This window comes from Oreochromis aureus, linkage group 13, assembly GCF_013358895.1.
Source record: "Oreochromis aureus strain Israel breed Guangdong linkage group 13, ZZ_aureus, whole genome shotgun sequence".
NCBI classification, from domain to species: domain Eukaryota; kingdom Metazoa; phylum Chordata; class Actinopteri; order Cichliformes; family Cichlidae; genus Oreochromis; species Oreochromis aureus.
The window spans coordinates 30,833,402-30,855,833 of NC_052954.1; positions in this window are offsets into that span (position 1 = coordinate 30,833,402).

The following is a 22,432-nucleotide window of genomic DNA, read 5'->3' on the forward strand; positions in this document are numbered from 1 at the left end:
AAAGTTGTGCAGACAAAAAATAAATAGAAAAAAAAAAAATCCACCCACAAACATATCCCTATGCTATCATTGTAAATACCGTCCACTGAATGGGCCGCCATTATGATAAGACCACTGCTGTTTTCATCCTCTCCTCTGCTGTTTGTTGCACAGTGTGTGACCAGCCCCACCGGTAGTGACGAGCAGAAAAACACCTGAGGAGACTTGCACTGAGCTTAAACGAAACAAGTTTGAATGGCTCAATAAAATGAATGCACTCTTTTTAACTATTTGGATTTATGGGAACTGTTTGTACTGTGTACTCTCTGTGCAGCCAGTTCCAGCAAGTTAAAGTAGGATGTGAACAACAGCTCCGTTATTCAAGTGTTTAAAAATATTAAAAAAAACTTTGCTCTTTCACACTTCTCAATCAATCAATCATCATGTTGACTGACTGATTTGAAATCTACCGTGGTAGTGAGGTGAAACTGAAAAAAAAGCCTCTGTCTTGAATACACTACCCAAATCTTTCTCTTTCCTCCTTTCTTTACCATTCTTGTGACGAGAGGGGACAGCTGACTTATTGCTGCAATTTTAAATTTTGCATTATTGAACGGTGACTTTGTTTCAGTTTGACTTCTAAATCAAGCAAACCAATTTTAGAGAGAAATGTAATGTCACATTAATTTATTTTAAGCTTTTTTTTAATGTGTTGTTTCAGTAGTTTTAATCCCCATTTCAAATTTAATTACCAATACTGATAAGTAAAAATATCTTCTTGCAAACATTAGCCAGTCTTTAACCTGCCAGCTCCTTTCCAAAGCCTAGGTAATAACAGAGTGTGCTTTTGTGCGTTCAGAGCTACTGAGTGGGCGCGGGTACTGCCTCCTGCACACTCTATCCAGGCAGCTCCTTCGCATAAACCACTGTGTAATCCCAGGAGTGCAGAACTGTTCGACGTGGAACGCATCCTGCTGTGTGCTTCCCGTGAGAAAGTGGAACATATCCAAACCCGATTCTTTCAAAATTATCTGAGGTGTGATGGCTTCAGTTTTACAAGCTTCATTTTTTAATTTAATAAAGCAGAGTTTGATATTTCATTATTTTTACTGTCTGGTCTGTTACAGAGTTACAGCTTTTGATTTTCTACTGTTGCTATGTCTATTTTGGTGTATGGCATATGGCTAGTGGTTGGTAAAGATTGTGGTCACTAATGTATTGATGCGTACTCAATAATCCAGGTAAAGAAATCCCAGAAAGCTGATTCTGTTCATCTTCATTTTCAGTGGGAGACACCTTTTGTTACTCATCCAAGTGACTTCTTCAGTCTCAGGTGACTGCAGGTTTCCCCACCTATTACCAGTGGGTCATGAGAAGAGTTTCATGTTCATTAATATGCAATTTGTCATGACTGGTGATCAATGCCCATAAATATTATTCAAAGAGGTGGGGAATAGCTGCAATCACAGCATTGTAAGATGGTGAAAGATGAACCTTTAGGCCCCCTCCTCGATTTTCACCTAAATGGCCTCAAACCAGCGTGTGCCTCCATGTCCAGGATGTATACATTCACAGCAGTAAAGGAGTGGTCACTGGTCTGTAAATATAAAATGACAGTGGAGTTCTGCCCTGACGAGCTAGCTCTTCTGTGTTGAGCCATCTGCTTAGCCAGAGGTTGAGTTCCCTGATGTATAAATCACAACAATCATCCTGGTAATTAATAGGATACACTGTATCATTCTGTTTCTGCCAGGGGACCCAATCCTTAGGGTGGGCACATTTTTGGCTTAGTGTGTTTTGGGGTTTGAAATCCACAGAGATATGGTGTTTTGAGAATACTCGGATACTCCTGACACATAAGAGATCACTAAAAGTTTCAGTTTACAGTGACTGAAGCATTCTTGAGGTGCCTTAAATACATCTATAAATATCCTTCAAAACAAAACAAAACAAAACAGGGAGAGCTGCAAAATTGTGCTATTCAATACATCATTTTCAGTAATACAGTTATGGACCTTTTGCCTTTCTGTGCTACAAATGTGCTTCTGTTGGGAATAAAAGTGGCCTGAGAGAAAAAGTAAAATACTTTGTGCAAAACACAAGTTTCTTGGACAGTTTTAGGATTATTTTATGGTTTTACTGGTTTATTGCACTTTATAGAGTAACAGTAAGATTAGCATGAGAGTGTTTAAGACATGAGACATGAATCATGAGCTGCTGTCAGAGTCGTTCAGAGTTTTATAGTACTACAGGTTTCTAAGGATGCTGTGCCTCATGGGACAGTTTTATATCCTCATGAGACAGGCTTGTGCAAAACACTTCTCTTGATGCATTCATTTGGCATGAAACTGATGCTTAACCGTTACTCAGATTCTCTTTTTTCCTGCTTTAGTCTAAAGAGAAGTGAAGTACCTGGCAACTACTTGGAATGTATTCAGTGCATAATAAAATACATTTGGCCAATATTTGCATTTAGCAAACTCAAATGGTTTAAAAAAGTATAATATAATGTTTGATTGTAGCAGTTTTAGCAGCTCATTATACAGACTTAACATTATGGAATAGCGAAAGGAAGACATTTGCATTTGGTCTCAGGCTTAGCATGATTTGAGCGCGTTGTTTTCCTTCCCCAATTTTTTCTTTTTTTCTTTCCTTCACTTAACACCTCCTTTGTAGTCAGCATCCATAAGTTTGTCATAAGCAGCTGTGAACTGCAGACCTCAACGCAGGATGCTGAACACAAAAATTAAGCTAAAAATCAGCCTTAAATATTGTTTGCTTCAAAGCAGTAAACAAAGCCAAAAGATAGATATATATTCACATATATGCAATATTCAACAATCGTCAGTAATTGAATCGTTGGTGAACACAGAGCAAAAAGCCACACAGCAACAACAAAGTTTAGACAAAAACTGAGGGTTTAAATACACAAAGGCTGATTAGTGGAATGGGTAACAGGTGGGTAAACAACACAGGTACAACCAATCTAGGGAAACCAGATTAAGGAAGTAAAACTAAAAGCACGAGAGACTACCAAAATAAAACAGGAACATGAGAACAGCTAACATAAAACAGACTTAACAAGAAACACAAGGAAGCCAGGAACAGAGTCACACTCAAGTAATGCAATAAAAACAAAACTATACCCAGAAACTTGAGATTAAATACACTAAGGAAACAACACGAAGAAAATGTAAACATTAGTACCAATTATATTTATATTATATTACTATAGATAGATATAGATATATAAATATATATAAATATAATATAGATATATTTATATATCTATATCAATTATATATGGAGTGTTGCATACATTTCTGTTACAATGATCATTTTTAGACGCTTTTAAAATGTCATTAAGATTTTAATGAATCCACTGGTAATCATTAACCTAGTTAGCTACATAAACTTGGTGAATTTGTCAGTTGTTTATGTGTTTGACGGCATCTGGTGTTTAAAAATAAGATTAAATACATTTAATTCAACATAATTTCAACGAAACTCTGACAAATGTTAATGTCTGCTGAAACGCCATTGAAGTCGTGTTGATTTTTAGTTGTAATGTCATTTCTGTTTCAATATTAACCCAAGGGTAAATTTCTGGTTTAACACTTGGGTTGTACTAATGTTTTGACCTGCAGAAGACTAATGGCAGGGTTAACAAGCAGATGTGAATGGATCAGGAGTTTACAGGAGGTCAGTATCACTTTCAAGTTGAAGTCATTGCTCCTAAGGTATATGTAGTTTCACACATAGATAGTGTCCCTCCAGATGGTTCACAAGTAAGAGCGAATGGTCAACAGCTTTAGTATTATTGGAGTTAAATGATGCAGCAAGATGTTATAGCTGCTCTCCATTTTTAAAGGTGTGTTACAAGTCAGAGATGCTCATTTTATGGAACATTTAGTTCTGTACAGTTGCTCTAACTGTACTAACTGACCAGTGGATAGCTTGCATTTGCAGTATCACAGTATGCATAGTATTTAGGCATTTCTCAGACAGTCAAATGAAAAGTTAATAAAGAATTACAGTCTTGGACTAAAGTAAAATCTCTTTTTGGGCAAATGTGTAACTACAGTATCTAAATTTTTCTCATTCTTATGACATTTTAAATGAAAACGATGTGGCAAACACTAAAACATGCAGGTATGTGAGAGTCATCAAATAAACAAAAAGCTAAAGACATCAACATTTATTTAGTCTTATGTTAGCTAATATTAGCAACCATAACATTGTGACTTCACCAGACTGAGTGTCTGAGGAAGACAAAATGCATTTCGTCTCTTACTGATACTTTAAAATGGAAGAAGTGGAATGTGTTTCTTCTTAAAAAAAATGAGCACTTTAATATCTCAAAGAAACGTCTATAAAATGTTTTGCAAACTGTTCATAGGCAGCGCATAGCTTTATGATGGGATTTCACAGGCATTCTTTTTATGCCATTCAATCACAAGCATTTTGTTGGACTGACAGCTGAATTCCCTTTTAATCTCATCCCAGCTTTCTATCTAGCAGGAAGGCAGGCACAGTTCTGAAATGTGTTTGTTGCCAGCTAAAGAAACCAATAAAGTTACACTTTCCTGTGTATTCTGTTGCTTTCCTCGAGTGGGATAGCACTGATGGGATAACATTTATGTAATCATAGCATGCAAAATGGAAAATACCAAACATGCATGTACGTAAAATTGTGCATCCGTGAAAAGAATCTCCCGTAGTCTCAGGAAAATGTGCATCTTTAGCGTTTCAAAGGTTAGGCTTAGTTTTTATTGTTTTAAAATGAAACTAGAAAATTCATATAAGAACCCTTCTATGAGGAAAATTCTGTGGGAATGGTAGCAGTTGTCATTGTCTATACTAGAAAGAAAAGAAAGAAAAAGGCCCATTTACCTGGAAATAACTACAGTTAAGTCCTATCAGTGAATCCTGTTGCAGATCCAGTGGTTTGCCTGCAACTGGCCCTCAGATGGACCATCTGTCCACACAGACATACAGGTGGCCAGATGGTCTAACATATTTGCTGGCCCCTGGGCCCCACAGACAGAGACAAGAGAAAAATTGGAGGCTTTCCACATCTGCCTTCTGCAAAATAAAACATATAAACAGACTCTCTCTGTCACAGATGTGCACACAGAAGCGAGAACATAGAATGAAATGCGACTCTTTGACCACAAAGAGGTATCATCAAAAACAAATGCTTGAAAAGAAGTGTCTTCAGAAAAACCACACAGTGTATGTGTGTTTCAACAAATAGTTGTGACTGTAGACTGAATGATACTGTGAGTTTAGTCTGCATGAATTGAAAGAAAATGGTATGTAAGTTATTAGCAGGTGATTACTCCCCGAAACTGCACTGAGTGCTTACTTTTCTCTGGACAAGTGTGCTGTAATCCAGCTCAAAGGTAATCTAACGATTTCTACTCAGCATCTGAAAACAATCCAGAGCTTACAGGAACTGTAGTTTTGTACATTTGGTCGGGACCATGGAAGAGAAAATGATACGTTGACTACACATAGACAAAATATGTCTAATGAAGGAAAGGAAAAAACCCCAACAAAATTTAAATAAATAACAGGTGGCATTATGTTAATGAATCTTGAGGCAAATGACTAATAATTCTGTACTGCTGTTTAACCCAGTTCCAACAGAGGGCCTTCACTTATGTGTGCTATGACTGTCTCATTATTTATTATTAATGGATTCATGTATAAGATAATGTGTTAAATAAATAGCAAATATGAGCATCTTGGCCATCTTCCTAAAAGGTATTTATGTCTGAACTCACTGGTCAAAGGTATTAAAGGCATTTCTTTATATTTTGTTAGAAAAATGGAAAACATGTACAACAATTTATTGAAAAATATGAGCATATTCATGGAAATACTACTACCTTAATTCTTCAACACATCCTAAATTCTCAGCCAAGCTTTCGTATAATTTTTTTAAAAATAGGTCTTTTTGAATAGTTCTCCAGGCTTCTTGAAGGATATTCAAAGCTCTTCTTTGGATTTTGGCTGCCTTTTATTCTGTTCTCTGTCAAGATGATCCCACACTGCTTCAAAGACGTTGAGATCCGGGTTCTGGGGAGGCCAATCCATGACTGATAGTGCTCCATTGGTATTGCAGATGGTACTCCAGATGGTATTGCACAGTAGATAAAAATGGTGCAAGACTCTTGCACAGCACTATATATCCAGAAAGAAACAACAAAAAAACAGTATGGTTTAGAAAATGATTTGTGAAATGTGAAGCATCAGCAAATGTATAATAATGTATATAGTGAAGTATAAAAGCAGTATTGCATTGAAACTGATTTCATATGTTAACCCATTTTCTAGAAATAAAAGTCCAGAGCAAGCACTTTGGCTTGGTTTTAAAGTAGTATTGAAAAAATCGCCCCCCAAAAAATAGATTGTCTGAAGATTGCACTTGCACTAGAAAACCAATTTAACAGAACAATTTCATGTCTCATATTGTTTTGTGCTTTTGACATAGGCTCACTGCCTTACATCCCTCTGCTCAAGCCGGCCTCCTCTCAGTCCTCTGGCCTTTGCTCGGTCTGCTTCACTTTCTTTTTAAAGCTCCTGAACTCCACTCTACTTATCTCCCAAGTCATTTTACTTTCAGTGATTTTGTAATCAGCTCCTCATCATGACTGTCTGCAGCTTACTTCTAATAGGTTTTCCTGTGGCTAATATCAGCTCCTTGTCTCTGTATGCTATTAGCCTCTTTAATGAAAGCGTGACCCCTATCTGTGGCCCTGCCTCAGTCTGCCTCTCAGCCCATCCAGAGCTTTAGACGTTGCAACAGTGAAGTGATGGAAAATGTCACTTCTTGTCCATATTCAATTTGATCTTAGCTATTATGGCTCTGTGGGGCTCAAACACAGCTAAGGCTACAGCTCGAGGCTGAAAGGGGAGTCTGTTGGTTCTTTGTGATATTTGTCCACATGATGGGATCATTGTGGAAGCTCAACATAGCATGCAGAACCCAGATTTTGATCTCAGCAGCTGTTTCTGCAGCCATGTTCTTGAAGTGGTTGTACAACAAAGACAGACAAAGGAAATATGAACAGCAGAGAAAGCGCTTCTCACAGTAAGACAGACACATAAGACATTTCAGCGTATTTTCTAAATGCTGATTTTCTAAATATTGTTTTAAAAATATATAATGATTTGGAGTGGCTAGCTGATCCTTTTTGCCCTGTTAAATAGCACTTGGCTGTGACACTATATAATGAGTTTTAATGTTGTATATATAATTTATAAATTTAACCCTGTTTGCTTTTGAGAAAAGTATGGGTTAAAGGTGCCTACATGCTATGTGATTTGGCAATTACAAACTATTCTATATGACATGGACATAATAAACTTGGTAGGACCAAAGTTTTGATGCATGAGGACTATATGATGGTATCCTATTGAATTAGTGCACAACATGGCATGGTATTATTCTTCTGCCACAGGTTTACACAGGTTTACATGCCATGTCCTTCTTTGCTTTGCTGTCCAGCTTGTGTTGCACAATGCTGGAGGAAGGATACAGTTAATTCTTTCCTATTGGTCAGCTTTTCTTGGGGACAGTCCCACATTACACGGGGGGGGGGTATGTAAATCGTACAGATGTTTATGCAGAATATCAAAGTCCATTAAATCACCTTTCTCTTGTTTGAACTTCAGCAGGTTCTCTCAACAATGCCTACATGCCTAAATGCATTGACATGCATGCAATGTGATTATTTGATGAGATATTTGTGTTCGCAAGCACTTGAAAAGATGTCCCTATTGAAGTGGATGAATGTGGTACGTTCAGTATAAATGTGGCTTATAGTGTAGAATGTTGTCAGTTGTTTCTTGGACTAGAACAGTAACTATACAAATGCAGTCAATATGAGGAATGAGAAGAAAAATAGCAGAAACTCTGAATGAGGGAGAGGTGCAGACAGAACAGTGTGTTATATTAAAGTACATTGATAGACAGCATGTTGGACCAGTTTTCTTTCCACCTTACTCATAGTAATAACTGTGATAAGTGTGATATATCAGTAAACAACGACAAAAAAGCCAATACATTGCCAGCTGAGTATCTTTAAGAATCTAATTTTATTCATAAAACACCATTTTGCAACAACAATTTGTTTCAGGGTACCTGTTGTTATAAGGTAACCATCGCCTGTGAGCAGGATTTGCTGACAGTGAGGAAGAAGAACTCCCTTTGAACAGGAAGAGACCTCATGCAGAATAAGCAAAACACAGACTAACCAAACAAAAACAAAGGTTAATGCCAGGCACTTATAAAAATAGCAAAATAGCTATTAATCAAATTATAGGTTTAAATATCCACAAGCTAACAGGCTGAAATACACAAAGTGTAAGCCCTGACTGTGGTGGCTGTACAAATCTACCAAGAGGCAGCATAGCTATATGAGCAGGACCTTGGCAACTGTTAAAGGGAGTAAGATATGTCTGGGAGCTGCTGTTGTTAGCAGCTGAGCTATGTTAGGTTGTGTCAAGGGGACAGGTTTGCAGTATGTTAAACGATCTCAACAGAAAGAATGAAGGACAACCTGTTAGCTGCCGCATGCGCTGCTAAAGAGCAAGCTAAACTTTGTGAGGTTGTGATGCTTCCTTTTCTAAGGCTGGCAGTTTGTGTGATGTTACATAAATGCTGTGTAGGCAGGAGAAGGTGAGAGAGCTTTTGTCGGTGTCAGATTCAAGAGTGTGAAGCTGCGACTGCTTCCTAGAATCTTTGCAGACCCAAAATCAAAAACTGTGTAAGTTTTTCTTTTTTGCTGAAATCTCCATAAGAGACCTATGGTCACATTCCCATCTGAGCCGTTTGCATTGAAATTGCACTGCTGTTAAATCAAAGAAAGAACAAGAAATATGTGATATCTGCACGAAGCTCTTAAGGCACATTTGACCACTTCCTTGGAACCAGTAAGGTTTTATCCGAGTCAGGAAATTTTGCACATGTGATAAGACAAAGGCAGATTTTCTGCATATACACGAGTGCCCTGTTACTACTGAAGAGTCTTTTTTCCTCCCTTTAACAAAGAGGAAACGTTGAGTGGGCTATTGACATGAGAACAAACATGTTGGTTAGATTTTCATTCAGGTGGATCTTTGAATAATTGAACATACCTGCTTCAGTTTGGCTCCGGGGGTAGCTAGAAGTGAAGGATATGTAACTCATTTCATTACTGGTAATAAAACTGACAAGCCAGATGATGCTGTAAAAGCACAGCACTGTCAACACAGCCTCGACTTTTGGGATAATGTCGTCTAAAAATGGGAGGCAGTGGTATTAATGTTGACAGTAAATCAAATATCAGGATAAAGGTATCGCTGTGAATATATTTTGAAGAACGCGTTCCAAAAATAGATAGCATGCAGTAAAAGTTGTTCCTGAAACTGTGCTCAGTTCAGGCTTGATGAAGTCTGTAAAGCCATTTATTTGCTTGAAACCTGTCCTCCCAGCTGCATCATTACTTCCTTGTTCCTTCAGAGATGGAGTCAGGGGGACTTCAATAATTAATGACAAACTGTTCCTCAAAGTGCTGCTCTGGAACTTGGGTTCCACCCACATGACTTTATTACCAAATGTGGCCTACCCGCCACTTAAAAGAGCCCCGCCAGCAGTGGTTATTCCAATAAATGTGTAGTCGAAACACGTTCCTGGGAATTACACCTCTTCAACATGTCGCTCCTGTGGGTCTCTCCAGGTTTAGGATTAGCCTTTATCCTTTGTTTTCCTGCTCCAAAGAAGATTTTGCTACATTGTACCAAGTTTTTTCCCCTGCAGACCATTACTGAGCAGAATTTATTTATTGTGTGCACTCAGGGACCCCCAAAAACCTCAGGGGCTGAGGGAGCTGAGACATTATCCAATGGATTCATTTGTTTTTGCTGTTGTTAAAATAAATAAATAAATATAACTTCCTCAGTGTTGTTTTGAACTTTCTAAAAGACAAAAACATGGAGGCTCTTAATAAAGCAATCTTTCAGTGTCAGAGCTCCTCTGACACCCTGCACCCTCTCTCTCCCGACTCTTCCTGATCAGTGTGTCACACAGCTTCAATCCAGTTCCAGTCACTGATCTCCAGAAGACTTAACAGTGCTTGCCATAGATTTAAACTCTTTAGATATGGTAAAGGTTTCTGAAAAGTATGTCTATGCATGCATCAGTGGTGCCAGTACATCGCACTCCCATTTGATGGACCTCATGCTTAATTAATCAATACAGCTGTCACAGGCTGGTATTTTTGTACTTCTGTCTGTTTTGCTCCATTTTATTTTAGAAAGCCACAGCGTTTGTGAGCACTGCCAAAATGTGTGTGACGTGCAGCTAAAGCTGAAGCTGCTGACATGCTTCTTTCAGAAAACTTCCTCAGTAGACAGCGATGGCACGACGGTCTAACACTGTTAGACATGTAAATGTCAACATCCTAGTGTTTGAAGGACTCGTGATACTTTTACCTACACGTTTTCTGATTTATATGTTTGATGTCACAAGTTCTGTCATGACTAATGGAGAAAGCCTGATGGCAGATGGGCTTGTACTCATTCTCGCTTGGGCGTCTTAGTCATTGGTAATCACGCTCTCATTCCTGCCACCCTTTTTCTTTTTTTACTGTTCTTTGTTATTTAAACCCTCTCCTTTTCAACATGCTACTATCTGGGGAAACCTAAGGAGGGTTTAGTCCCAGTGGAGCCTTACAATGAACTCTGTCTACTGATAGAGCTCTGCAATGGGAAAAATGACAGGACAGAATGTGGAGAGGTGATGTGGGAGAGAGTTTAACGATCTCTGTCTCGATGACTATGCCTGCTGTTACGTGTTCACTCGTCCTTGATGAGTTCAATCCATGTTTTATACCATTTGCATGTCCCCTAAACATTTTTTCTGCATGGTCTCATCATAAATTTCATACCTCTGACTGAATATGCTGGCTGTAAGCATTGCTACAATATGAGTAACTGTAATGTAAAAGAATAATATTTCTGAAATGTTAAATGTTGTGAGCGTTTCATGTGTGCAGCTCTGCTGTGGCTCTAGAAATGAATTCTAATGTATGTTGTTCCATGACCAGGAAATGCTTATTATTATAGAGCGAGCAATGTACTCGCTCTAAAGAACATCAGGCAGTTAAAACACTAATGTTAATATACCTGCATTCCAGAAATGTTGATGTGAAATGCATTTTATGGTTGACAAACATCTGAATTATTATTTTTTAACATAGCACTTTTTTTATTCAATTTTTTAACATTGAATCCTTTACTTCAGTTTGTGTTGCATCAGATCACAACAAAAGCAACAGGACAGAAACGATAAAGAGTGACACCGACACAGCAGGTGGTCTTCATGTTAGTGTCCCCGAGAAACAAAAGTGAATTTGCTCTAACTCATCCCTTTATCTCACCACCCACATCAAAATGCACACCTTCCTTCATCCTCCTCCAATCCTGCCTTTCATCTTTTCCACTTTCTCTTCCTCCTTCCCTGCTGATCCTCATATGGCGCACTAATAATCAGCTCAGTAAATCAATATCCGAACCAATAACCATTACCTCAAATTAGAACTGCTTGCTCTAGTGAAGGAAAGCAGCTGACACCTTTGTAAAAGCACCCATCATTAGCGTCCATCGACCTGACCGAGCTAGCACAGAACCTGCGGGACGACTCGCACAGCATGAGGCAAAAACAACAGGAAGGAATAGAGAAAAGGGAAGACAGAGACTGGGTTTTCTTTCTCTAGCAGTCAAAGTTGTTTCCAGTAAATAAATCTCAGCCACAGATAAATTCACTCTGCCAGAATTTATCCTCCTTTAACAGATGGGATTTGGTTCACTGCTTCTGAGGCAGAATTACTCTGTGTGTGCTCGTTTTGAGGCAGAATGGGATTGGAGGATACATAAAATGGCAGCCTCCCTGTATCCCTCCTTCCATCTCTTTTCACTCCTCCTCGATCTGCTGGAAGCATCGATGTGGGTCACATGTAAATCAGTGCAGTGGGTCGAGCTGGTGCTACGGGATCCCCCAACTGAGACATCATACATCATCTCAGCTTGCTTATTGTAAGGCAGGCGCTCACACTGTTGGTTTATAGATCACTTATGTAAGCGAGGTGTTGGGGCGGTTTTTATTTATTTATTAATTTTGGGCTGGTGTTCACTCACTGGCCCACAGATGGCAGTGTGGGATAAACGATTTCAGCTGCCAGCGTTGGTCATCACTGTCCAGTCACCTGCTACCCTGAATCAGAAGAACAGGTAGATTCAGGTAAACATGCCAAACACACACACACACACACACACACACACACACACACTATATCACTCTCACTGTGTGTGCTCTCTCACCAGGTGTGAATGATGAATCTTATAGAAAAAAAATACTACAGACAAATAGTTGAATTGAGTTGGTGGGGAATTAATGATAAAACAGTAACACCAGAACAAAAGGTCCACATCACCTTTAAAGCACATGCTCTTGTCACAACCTCCTATTCTGCTAGTGAGAACTGTGATTCTCACTCATGGGTTAAATAGGCCTGTAAACACCACTGAAAAATAAAGCATTTAATCATAACCACAAATGACAAAATGGCAATAAATAGCAAAAAGTTAGGGATTGCAACTATATTTTATTTCCCTAAACCCCAGTCATAGGATTGTAAAAATAGATAGATCAAATTAAATAAAAAAAAACAAAAACATAATTGGAATACATTATTAAGAGCATCAGCCTGGTGATTTCGGAGGTTAACTCTTAAGAGTAAATGGAAATGTTCATTAACAAACTGGTAACGACAAAGTTCAGCTGATCATCAGAAGATATTAAATTGATCCACAATCTCTGATTCATCAGCAAGATGATCGACTGAGGATTGTCCTGTAGGCTGCTAGAATGTCCACAACAAATTATATGAAATCTTGCTAGTAGATATTCAGATATGGTGGAACTAAATTATCACTAAAGCTTATTTCAACATATTTTAGTTTAAGCAATCTGAGAAGAAACTGCACTTTTGTACATCCTTCTGATTCTGTTGTTGGGTTACATGCACTTATGTCAATTAGATGTCTTTTTGGAGGCAGGTTGCTACTATTAGCTAGTCTACTGTTTCAGATTTGAATTAACATCCCTTCAAATTTTGGATTAATCTATCCTGCAACAAGCAACAAGAACTGGCTAAACTGCCTTGCAACCCCATTCAATGGCTGTCCTCTAAGCCTTCAGCATAAGACATTGGTGTGCATCTTTCTGTCCTATGACTGCTTAGATCAAAAGTTTAAGATGTGTGATAAGTATGATATGAAATACATTGTAATGTGTACAGGTGATTCCTGCAGGTTACAGATTATGATACAGAGCTGCTTTTGAACTATAATCTTATGTCTTGACTGTATGTTATGCGTTTTATAGCATCTTAGTGATTGCTGGTCATTTTCCTTTAAGGATATGCACTAGGCATGGTTTCGATGTTCTCTTCCTCCCTGGCCACACACCGCCTTTAATGATCCAGGCCCAAGTGTGCATCACTTTGTCTCAGCATCTGTCTCTCTTTCATGTTCTTTTGAAAAGCACTCTTGCAGAGCACAGGTTTAATGATTTTATGTATTCTTGGGCTTAATTGGGGAAGGAGAGACAAACACAAATTGGTTCATTTCTAAAAGCAGTTTTTATGGAGGCAGCTGTGGTTGAGGAAGCACTGAAGACCTATAGTAATCACACTATATGCGTACCTTGCCCAAGTACAACCGAAACAAGCCTAGGCCTGCATTTTTAAGCGGGCCACAGTACGCAGCAATCACGTTATTCAAACTAACTGAACTCTGGGGATCAAATGCATCTGGGCACAGTACGAATCATGTGAGCACACCCCAACTGTTTGTCTTGATGATGTTGGAGACCGCTGGTGTTAGCAGTGACTGTCAGGCCCTAACTTTAAAGCACGCGCCCTTGTCACAGCCACATCTTCAGTAAGGGAGAATTCTGACTCCAAGGGTTAAACAGGCTGCAAACACCACAGAAAAGTGAAGCAGCGGTTAGTACTGTTCCTCACGATAAGAATGCTCTCAGTTCAAACAGCATGCTTGTTAGGTTAAATGGTGATTCTAATCTAGTCACATCTGAGAAGGCAGTGGGGAATAGCTGTATATCCTGCTTCTCACCAACAGACTTCCACCAACTATGAACCTGAACGGCAGGTAAGTAGGAGACAAATATGATGTGGTTCAACTCATGGCTAAAGCTGTTGCTGATTCATTTGAACATTTAAATTTAAGTAGTCAGAAACTTGACTCGCTGCTTATGTTACACACATGATTGTGACTTTTTTGGGAGTAGGCTGTATTTTCAGTTTTTTCCCCTGATTTTCCACATTCTGCATACTCTCGTTTTACAGCCTACCAGTAATGCGGTAAAAATGTGAATGACAGTGAGTTACACACTATGTGCCATAGTTATTTTAAAAGATTCAGTGAAAATAAAATCAAACATTGTTAACATGCACAATGCAATACATTCACTATCAGGTAATGCACAGAGTAAATGTTATGGTGAGAAAACTTTATTCTCCCATTTCAGGATTCATTTTTCTTGCCGTTCTTTATAACAGTGATTTAATACCAAATTTCACACTTGATTATTTCTAAGGCAGGGGAAAATGTGATTTGTTAAATAAGCCACTTTAGAAACAAAATACTGCAAATGAGCTAATTTTAAGGTGCATTAGAGATGTAAGAAGATATCCTTTATAATATCCCAGTTTCCCTCCGATTAGGCTGTAGGCTCAGATAAATGTGATTTCACTTCTCCAAGGTGAAATAAAACTGATTTAAAAAGGATACATGATGAAAGTATTGATAGCAGATCTTATTGTCGGTGCCCCAACGTACCATGTAATTCTTTGGCACCACTTTTCCGTCTGTATCAGGTTTTGATGAAATCAACGACTCCCAACAATTTGCACCTGCAGATAACACTGAACCGTATCAACGTGACAAAACCCATTAATTAACATTTTCTGCAATTACTTGGAAACTTGCAAAGCAGACTTTACTTGGTCAAACATTGTAAATACAAGTGTTGACAAAGAAGACAGACAGAGACAGGCTTTGGGCTTTGGCAGGCAAGCTAAAGCAAAAGAACACACACAGGCTGACAGGGAGGACAGAAATAGATGGAGAAACTTTAATCTGGCAAAGGGGCGAGTGCTGGTTGGTAGGTATATATACTGGGCAGATGACTAAACAGGAGCAGCTGTGTAAAGAGGAGGCTGACCAGTATGAAAGTGGTATGACTTATTTTGCTGAAGCTTCAGGGCTGAAAGACATGGTTCCTTGAAACAGTGTTCAACAGGCTTTGGGGTAAATTTCCTCTTTGTCAAAAGCTTGTATAACAAAAGAGGGTGTTTAACACACCACTCTTTCTGTTTAAATCAACACTTTCAGCACAGCCCAGGTGACAGAGAAACAAAGGACAACTGGTGGGCAGGTGCAGAATGGCAAAATCTGAAGTGATTGGATCCCACTGGGCACAGCTGTGTTACATTCAAGATCTGACATATCTGCCAGAGCTGATTGTCACCACTCAAGACACTGCAGATTATTGGCAACACATCTGTTAGAATCTGGTGGTTAAAATTCAACCATCCACACTCTGAGTCAAGTTTATTCTTGAATAAAAGCTGCAGATGAATGAGACAGGACGTCAGACACAGGAATGGCATAGAGCCTCCAGCCAATTTTCAAAACAAAAGACAGTGTTTCGACTCACGGCTCTGCTGCTGAAACTCTCCCAGAGTGATTTGAAGCCACGAGAAAGATGAAAGAAAATCTGAGATACAATGTCATCAAAAGCTAATGTCTTAAATGAATATATGATAAAAAATGCATGTCTGCTTTCTTCCTGAGAGTGAGATGTGAAGATCATTGCAAAAACGAGGACGTGACCTGCTTAGTGTAGTCTAAAAGTATATTCTCAGACAGATATTACTAGCTTAGCTGTGCCTAAGTACCCAATAACACAGGTGACCCACAACAAGCTGACCTGTTGTGGCGAGCTCTTTTATCATGAGCTGTGGTGTAGCCAAAGCAAGGGCAACCTCAAGCTGACCAAACTAAATAAAAACTGCAAATTATTTCATTTAGGAAATAGGTTAAAACTGTGGTCAAAAGTAGAGTAGCAAAGCCAGGTCAACCAATATGCACTGACCTGTTTGCACAGACAGCAAATCTGCTTTTTCTTCCCATTTTCAAAGCATATACACCATCATTTATCCCCTTGTATCTCTTTCCTTCCTTTCAACAGTTTTTTCCTCTTCTCTTCAGTGTAGTGCCAACCATTCATCTTAATTTAAGCTGCTAAATTATAATGTTAAACATAACTCAAGTCTCTGTAATGGAAGGGACGACCCAGTTCCCCACTGATTGGCAGGCTACCAGTAACTTCAGCTCATCACATCTTCCCACCAACTGGCTTTTCTGTCCCCTGCCTGTCTCACAGCTAATTTTATTGATGGTGCCATCTTACACAAGACAGGCAAGTGAGTCACTTCGATTTTCTGCAGCAATCTTGTGCAATTTTTACACCTTTCTCTTCTCTTAGGGCAGTTAAAGTTAGCAGTTAGTATATCATAATTACAGGGAAATTGGCAATATTCGAGCAAAGTTTGAAAAAGGGTATTAAAATTGCTGTCAGATGAGCTACACAAATCAGGCACAATCAATGAAAATACCAGGGACAGAGAGGCTTCTCTTGTTTGAACAGAAACTTTGGATGAATGGTGCTATCAAAAGAGGACAATCATTTCATAACATCGCCTTTTACTCGGTGCAGGTGGCTGCTCTGGATGAGTGATTTCTGAGAGGAAATGGAAAGCAAAGCACAAGTGAAGGTGGAAGTAGGAGAAATAAGAACTGGACGACAGTATCAGCAGTGAAATGCTTAAAGTCAAGCTTTACGTTACTTACGTGTGTCTTTCCCAGTGTGATTTGAAGGTTTTTCATACATTCAATCCAATAAATTGACTCTCAGTCATTCACAGCATTTTCTATGACTCTTTAGATGGTGATCTAAATTGATTTTACCGTTGTACTCAACTGCATATAACCTGTTAAAACATGGTGGTTCATTTTAGATCAGGTCCAAATTATAAGTCTCTGTCATCTTCTGGTTTACATTTAGTCAGCATTTAACTGCTCATTGACTTGCATGATTGTGACTGACACTGCAGGTCTGATAATGTCAGGAACAAAAAAGATTTAATTTTTTATATTTCTAATGGGTGAAGTCACATCTTGTATTGCTCAGTAGCAGTTTTTATTCATATATACCCTTTATTTATTTTTTTTTACCTTAATTTATATTTATTCAATTCAATTTTATTTATATTGCGCCAAATCACAACAACAGTCACCTCAAGACACTTTATATTGTAAGGTAGACCCTACAATAATACATACAATATTTATATAGGTTTTATCTAATAAAACTGGCATTACCATACTTCACTACGATTCCATCCATTCGTCTGAGTATCAGAGGTAGGGAGTTCACTGAGGCATTCTCCAGTGTTTCCTGGCTGTGCACCAGTCTCCTCCTGCCCAAAATACTTCACCTAGTAGGCTTCCAGTAGACACCTAATAAGACATCTGAATCATCTCAACTGGCTCGTTTTGATGTGGAGAAGGAGCCTCTAGTCTGAGACCCTTCTGATTAACTGAGTTTCATATGTCTAAGAGAGACTCAAAAATAACTCTACAACAGTGCCATCTGGATTGAGTGGTGGTCAGTGATGGAGACCTTGTTTTCTTTTAATAAAATTCCTAAATGAAATGTTGGAGATGGCTATAAATATTCAGTCTGTCAGATTTCTCGATGATGATACCAGTGCACTACACACAGCTCATACCTTTCTCTCTCTTGCTGCCCAGCTGTGGCTGTTTCTTTTCCTGCAAATCCCATCCAAGCTTTTCAAACACATCGTGACTGTGAGCACACAACAGGTCTGGCAAATCATTAGACAGTGAGGGGCTGAACAAGTTTTTATGGAGTATTTATTCACTTGGTAATGCATAACACAAGCAGTCACAGATGCACAGCAGATGGGTTCTTTTAATGCCTTGATTTAAGCCTACATCGCAAGGAAAACTAAATAAGGGCTCAATTAAGATTAAATACTTCAAGTCAAATAATGGGATCTCAGCTGACCCATGACGCTTTTTCAGTCACTGTTATTGTGCAATAAATTAACAACAGCAGGATAACACTCCTGGCATGCAACCCTTACTCCACACAGTAAGTTCTCTTTATTTATTATTGTTTTCGATTGTAGGAGTGCATTATCTGTGGACTGATTACCTTAGATAGCTAAATGCTTCTTTTCCCCTTTTCTTTTTTCTGCAGTTCACACTTTAACAAGCTTGACTTGCTATAAGCTTTGAAATGTGCAATATGGTACACTAAACACATCATGGCTCAAACAGTCACATGAAAAATTAATGTATTTTTTTTTTATTTTATGTGCATGTATTGCCATTCTGAAGTGCATTAAGTAACTTTATTCATTTATTCAAATGATATTCCTTCTTTTGGAATAATTTCTAGTCCAATGTACAGGCGGTTTAAAAGTCCTTGTGTGTGTGTGTGTGTGTGTGTGTGTGTGTGTGTGTGTGTGTGTGATATTTCCAGCTAGAATAGACACAAGCTGCCACTTACTAAAGGTTGTGCTGGTTGGATGGCAACATGTGCATGTTGTGCAATTGACGAGACAGCATTAGACCAGTGAAGTTAACTGTCAGGTTGCAGTTGGTGATATTTAGGTTGGCATGTCCTTGAGTGCACTGCTGACCTCTCTTGTTCCTGCTGACAGTACTCTGACCTCATATATGCCTTATATAAAGTATAAAATACACCATATATTGGTTTTTATAAATAAACTTTACAAAAAACGAGAAAGCCAAGTAATCAAACCACGTGTACTTTTTCCCCCAAGGAGGTTAAAGTCATGCAAAAAAACCCAACCCAAAAAACAAAAAAACCCCTGAAACCTGAAAAACATGAAGCTGTATTGTTATGAGGCAGTATATGAGATAAAAAGTCATAATTAACATTTTGGATGAGGGAAACCAAGCCTCGACTCATAAAAAAATATGGATGGGAAGGATCATGCAATAATGGAGATAGATATGTCTCAACAATCAATAGTTGTTAAGATATGTCGCTTAAAACCAGATCAGGTGGAACAAAAGCCATTTATTTATTTAGGTAAATGTTTTTCATTCAATTGAAAAGAGAGTGTAGTGTTTTCCATCAATGCAAAAAGGCTTTATTGAGTCAAATGCTTTAGACACTCAACACTTGCCCATTTACAACACATCCATCACAGGATTCCTAACTGTGCACTAAAAGGCATTATTGACATGAATGTAAAACCTTTGCATAGGTTTCCTTGAAATGACCAAGGCTACTGGTGTTGGCTTTTCAAACTGCAAGCATGACAAAGTGCGAAGTTTATTTGTGAACACACAGAAAAGTCATCATCAGATGGTGTTATCCAACAGCCAAGTGGATGAGTGCATATCTAACTGAAAAAACTGAAATCACAAACTTAGGTGTTCATATAGAATAAACTCATATGTTATCATTTTAGAAAAGAAAATCATGCTGCTGCATCTTTGCCAGATCAGCAAAATGCTCATGAAGTGATTCAGGCATAATGAGTTATTTATATAGATAAATACACAAGACTACTACGATTATCCCCATAAAGAATGCTGAAACTCCACTTTTGCTGTCAAATATTATTGGTGGTTCAGGAGTTTAAGGCAGTTTATCTGTACAGTGACATACAGGATTAAATGCGGGACCTTGAGCTGACCAACGACTCGGAGCTTTTCGGTCTGCAAGCACATTGCAAATTTATTAAGCATTTTAATCAGGTTTTCATTTACTCTTTCTTCAGCTACAATTCCTGCTAAAGGATTGCTTCTTAGCAAGCTTTGCTGTCAGCCAAATGGTCTTGTGGTGAAATGGACAGAAGGGTGAAAAAAGCAGCAGGATATGAGGCTAAGTCCCTATTCTCTCCCTCTCTCTCGCTTTATCCACAGTAATCCCCGGGAGCCCTGAATGATAATGGGTAATGGATCTCCAGTCCAATCCCTCCCCCTGTAGAAACACACACACACTAATGTTTCTGTCACTTTAGAGGACATTGCATTGACTTACAATCATTTCCTGGAGACTTGCATAGCTCTTAACCCTTACCTAACCTTAGCCTTACTCTAATCCTTGCCTTGACCATTAACCATTATGCTTCCATGGTACATTTTGGTGATATTGCTTATGCTGTCTTGGTCTTTGTCCCTAAACTGTTAAATCCCCACAATGGTTTGGTCTAGACAACATTATCTATAAAACTGTGCATGGTCTCCTGCCTAGTCAATGCTAACGATGCAGGTTGCTATGACTAACACACTGCATCTGCAGGTCTCCATTTCTCCATCCATTCCATCCTATATTATTGTTTCCTCCCTCCTTTGGTGGCAGCTTAACATCCCTTTCCATAGGTATTTGGGAAGAATTTAAATGTAATAAACAAAGTACTTGAACAACATTTTCTGGAAATAAGTGAGCAGAAAATGAGTGAGTCATGCATATTTGACACACACATATACATATTGATGTGTGACAAAATATCACATGTGTACAACCAAATGGAGCCAGTGTATTTTACACACTTTTTGTATGATACAAAAAGTGCAACTAAAAATCAATGCTTCTTTAAAAAGAAAAAGAGAGATTATAGGGTTGATTTCCAAAACAGGAAACGGGTAATTCTAATTCTTTTGTTTTTTCGAACTACTGCTATTAAAGATTGAACTACTACCCAAAACATTCAACAACTTTCTGGAGGAGTCTGGTGCCAGAGGAAGGCTAGTAAACGGATAAAAGGTAGCGCTGCTGTGTTTCTGCATTGACCCAACCTGGTGGTCGATATCCTAACCCAGACAAATCAAACGCCCCCCCTATGTCCAGTAGCCAGAGGCCATTTAACACATTTCAAAGTGCTTGGATCTCAAACCTTTGCAGAGCCATGAGCCACTTCTTTTAACTGATGCCCAGCAGCAACAACCCACAGAGCTGCAGATTAATTTTCCTCATCTATAGTGCTGCTACGCCTTCTATTAGGCATCACGTTCTTAGGTTCATAACCTGTTGATTCATATTTCCCAGGTCTCCCACTGCCTTTTGCTAGCATGCTCAGAAGAGAAGAACAAAGTATGCCTTGTTAAACTCACCCACTGCTGACAAGGAAACTTTGAAGTAGAAAATGACTTAACTTTGGATTTCTGAAGTAGGCTTCATACATCCATGTGGTGCTAGGAACAAAAAAAACAAAACAAAAACAAAAAGAGTGAAATCTCCCCCAATAATGCTGTTGTCTACAACACAGTAGAGTTTTGGCACATGCAATTTGAATAAAGAACATAAATTGTTATCAATTATTAAAGGCTAAAAACTGTAACAGGATAGATCATTTCATCTGTGTAATTAACTGATAACTGCATTAACACATTGCTTCATGAGGAAAATAAATGCTCTAACAATACTCAATGTTTAGTCATTCGAGTAGGTTTCATAAAAAGGTATAAATTACTTTGCCATGTAATTAAATGAAATTAGTTGTAACTTGTAAATTATAGCATTGATAATTGTGTTTTAATCCACTAAACACGTCAGATAGACATGCAGATCATATCTATATTGGGTTCATCAGTCCATGACCAATTCTGCGTCTATATGATGTCCAAATTTGGTCCACAGTTTTGACATTCAACATTTGAACTCCGGACAAGGTAATTTTTTTGGACATCACGTGGACGTGTATGACTGGTGTGGGAAATTTACATGACTCATAAATGTATTTTTTTATTTGCTAATATCAACATTGCTGTTATCAACATTATGCATAGGAATATTATATATAATATATATATATTATATACCCTGTGGAAACATGGGACTACAGAAGCTATATGTGTAGAAGCATTATAAAAACAACATCTAAAATGTTTGACACTGAAAAGACGTCCACAACTACCACAGTTGGACTATAAATAGCCCATACACGGAGGGCCTGTGGAGGTCAACATTCAGTAAATGTAAAAAAAAAAAAAAAGATGTCGCCTGGTGTTACAAAACAACCCCTTCAGTGAACCAAAATTGTACTCCAAAAAATGACTTATAAAATAGGCCACTTTGCACAGTGGGTAAGGGTTTGATATAGAATATTTGTTAAAGGTGGGGTAGAAGTAAATTGCAATGCAGTGTCCCCAAACTAACCTACAAAAACTGATACTGTACTAATATATATAAAAATAATGCACGATGCTAGTACTCTAGCAAGCACTCTAACCAAATGATAATATCTTTTGT